General features: G+C 35.6%; 1 pseudogene across 1 annotated transcript; it reads right to left on the bottom strand.

Moving 5' to 3' along the window:
- LOC149024417 (alpha-thujene synthase TPS3, chloroplastic-like) lies at positions 1 to 2,579 on the bottom strand (annotated as a pseudogene). The gene is made up of 7 exons (XR_016171641.1): positions 2,338 to 2,579; positions 1,946 to 2,213; positions 1,480 to 1,856; positions 1,168 to 1,386; positions 918 to 1,056; positions 516 to 776; positions 1 to 322 (listed from the first exon to the last, which is right to left on the bottom strand). The product of XR_016171641.1 is annotated as an alpha-thujene synthase TPS3, chloroplastic-like (transcript).
- Positions 2,580 to 3,678: the final 1,099 nt, after the last annotated feature.

The raw sequence follows: 3,678 nt of genomic DNA on the forward strand, positions 1-3,678 counted from the left end.
AGTCCCTTTAAGCATCCATCAACAATGGAATAGGTTCAAACAACAATGAATTGGCTCTATCTTTGCTCACATCATCATAAATACCATGTCCATCCCCAAATTGATAAATGCATTGCGACATTCGAGCATAATTTGCAGCGGCTTTGATAAAATTTTGGTGCGGATAAAGAGGATCATTTTTGTTGAAAATATCTCCATTCATCTTTCGCCATGCCTCATCGATCAGATTTCCTATATGCTCACGAGCCACATCTTCAGATACACCAGTCTCATACATGTATGACTGAATTGATTTCAGCGTATCACCTCTCTCTAATTCAGCCTACATATATATGATTAATAAAAAATTAAAAAAAATCATTTGTCAAGCTCATGCCATTTATAGTTATAATAATTAGAACATCTAAAGAATCTTCATTACGTTTTTACTATCCCCTCCATGTGGCCCCACCCAAATACTATCATGTGGCAAATAATAAAACGTACACACGCACTTTAATTACTGACATACGTACCACTGAAGTAGCACGATCATCAGCAAGTCTAACTACCATAGATGAGTAGCGTATGAGACTGATCAAGTCATCTTGTGATAAGTGATCTAATGCCTCTTGATCTCTAATAGTACTGTGCGGCAATAAGAAAAATGAATGACCGATCATGACATTGCCTGCTATGGAAATCACTGCATTGTCTAAATACTCCTCCAGTGTTGTTTTATGACCACTGTGATACCACTTTGCCTCCCTTAAGTATGCTTTACAGAGATCGGTCCACTGAGAATATCAAAATAAATTGAATCATTAAGAGGCCATAGCTAGTTATGATTGTTGGAAAGATTGAAGAAATAAGTTAAGCATAGTGGGATAATTATAAGAGAGAAAAAAAGTGCATGGATGACATATAAAAATATATACCACTTTCTTTAGGAAAGGAATGCTGTCAACTCCATGTTCCTTGAGGTGAAAATAGGCTATATCATTAACAGTATTGAAGAGAGCCAAAAAGCAGATCTTCATATATTCTGGAAGTTGTTCTATTGCCTTAGTGTCCCATCTGAAAAATGAAACCATTCAATTAATGAGGTCACAAGCTAGTTGGTTTACAGGGAGGTAAAAAAATAATAAGAAAGAATACATAGGATGATGAATCACTAAACTAACAAACCTCTCCACCGCATCAGTAAAGAGTTCAAGCTCTTCCAAGGTACCATAGATATCATAAACATCATCAATCACAGTTATCAACCAGTTGATCTTGCACAAATCTATCCTATATTTACTGAATTGAGGCTCAGGATTCATTCCCACTGTCCATAAAAAGCATGGCACCAAACTATCTCTTGCAAAACTCAACTCTTCTGCAAGGCCCAAGTTCTTTGACCACCTAAAAGAGCACATTAGGAAAATTGATTTAATGTGTTAGCTTGCTGCTTCAAATTGATTAGTGTCAAGACAATATGTAATGGCACATATATACCTCGATATTTCAGCTAAATTTTGCTGATGCACTGCTTGAACAATGTTGAAATCCAACTTAGCCAGTTGGAATAAAGCAGGAAATGAGTCCTTTTTTCTCATAGACATCCATATACCACCTAGCCTCTAACTTTGTAATCCGCCAATAAAGGGGAAGCTCCAAGGCATGACTCACTAGCTTTGCTAGGTTTGGTTCTATATTTTTGCTCTTTGTAATCTCTGTAAGAGCTGCCACTGCAAAGTTTTTGGCCTCCACCAGCATGCTTTCACCTTCAATGGCAAGGTGGGAAGCTTCATACAAACTTAATATTCCCTGATCATCTGCTATATATCCAGCCTTGAAATTGCCTGCCTTGTCTTTCAAATGATCGAACATACCTAGTATTAATCCACAATTAAGTTGATTCATGTTAGAGAGAAAGAGAGAGATGGTTCTATTTTGAATCTCTATGAGATCTTTTAACTACCTTGGTTCACCTCATACCCATGTTGTCTGAGGAGACGAAATTGGAGAGCTGTAGCATGGAGACTCTCCCTTGTTCGTGTTGGCATATCTTCAATCTGAACTATTGTGTCCAAGACTTTCTTGATGTCCTCTTCAAAGAGGTACCCTATACCAAGTCTCTCAATGTCATCAATCAGCTCCAGCAAACTTAGTGGCTCCATGCGTTCATCACCAAGCTTGTGCCTGACTTGCTCTTCCAATTTCTTAGCTTTGCTCTTATAGGTCCCATCCTGCATTCAGAAAAATTGTTGTTAAATGGAGAGAATGAAGTAGGGGATAAGTTTTCCATTGTAATAAATTAACAATTCAAGACAAAACAAGACAAATAAACAGAAAAGATATGGGGCTAATTACCATGTAATCGCTTGTTAAGGATTGCAAAAAATTGAAATCCCAGATGCTACGCTGGTAGTTTGCTGATCTCCTTTCAGTTGTTTTTGAATAATATCAGGGCATTTGACGTTTGATGAAATCAAGCATCGTTGATTACAAGAAGGGACAGATCTTTGTGGGAGACTAATTTTATGATGAATAAAACCAGCAGCTCTGAAGTGGTAAGAAGGGGTGCAAAGGATGTTTTGAAGATGAAGAGCCATGTTGATTTGGTTAATTGATGCAAACCATCACTAAGTGTAATCGTTTATATATAGTCAGGATGAATGCTAGTCCATTTTTTTTTTCTCAATATAATAAACATCACGTGATAAATAGGGTAATTGTGGTTCATCACCTTCAATCTTTATGAGAAAAAAAATATATACATTTTAAATGTGTAGGTAGTGCCATGACACTTTTCTTTTGGTTAATGTTTTAAGTATGATGCCAACTTTTATGCTTGTTAAATTAATTTTATTCTAATATTAATTAACTTATTAGATGCATATGTCACTATCAAATTGAATGATATATAACTAGCTAGACAACGGATAGTGCACACTTGCAAGAAGGGGACTTTCACATTAGTCATGCAGTATGTATTTTCACAAAATGTAGTATGCTTCGCCTAGAATGTTCTAGTGCTTATCAAGTAGGGGTGCAAATGGATAACTCGAAATCCGCTCCAGAAGTCGCATCCACATCCGTTTAGTAGTATTCAAATCTGTTCGAAAACTAATAGGATGCGGATATGGTATACTCCGTTTTTTACCAATTATTATCCGTCCGATTAAGTTATTTATTTGAATTTATTTTTCTTATTTTTATAAATTTTTACTTGAGACATGTGACTATTTTTCTAGGTTTGTTACTAAAATAACTACCAAAGTTGCTAAATTCTTAGATTTCAAACCAAACCTCGAAGACAAAATGGTAAAGATGTCAACGTAGTTGAAAACTCATATTCAATTTGTATTCATGCCCATTTAGAAAAATCTACTTAAGAAAATAATTATTTGATTATCATCCGAATCTGATTGAATCCTTTCGGAACCGATAAGATATTATCTGAATCCGTTTAAATATAATAGGATGTGGATATTGTATTACCACCATCCTATTAGAATCCGATCCATTTACACCCCTATTATTAAGTATCTACAAATTTAATCATCAATAAAAGAAAACAACTTTAGTTGTCATGAATAAGATGTAGCTACCCCCAAAGGTATCATGAAAGGTGGTGGTCTAGTGGTCTCAAGTTCACTCTCATGTTGTTTGATAGTTTTCATATCCCAAGTTTGGATCTCTTCTCTGCTC

The sequence above is a fragment of the Hakea prostrata genome, chromosome 2, assembly GCF_041222555.1.
Source record: "Hakea prostrata isolate BN-2017 chromosome 2, UWA_Hpros_2, whole genome shotgun sequence".
Lineage (NCBI taxonomy): Eukaryota > Viridiplantae > Streptophyta > Magnoliopsida > Proteales > Proteaceae > Hakea > Hakea prostrata.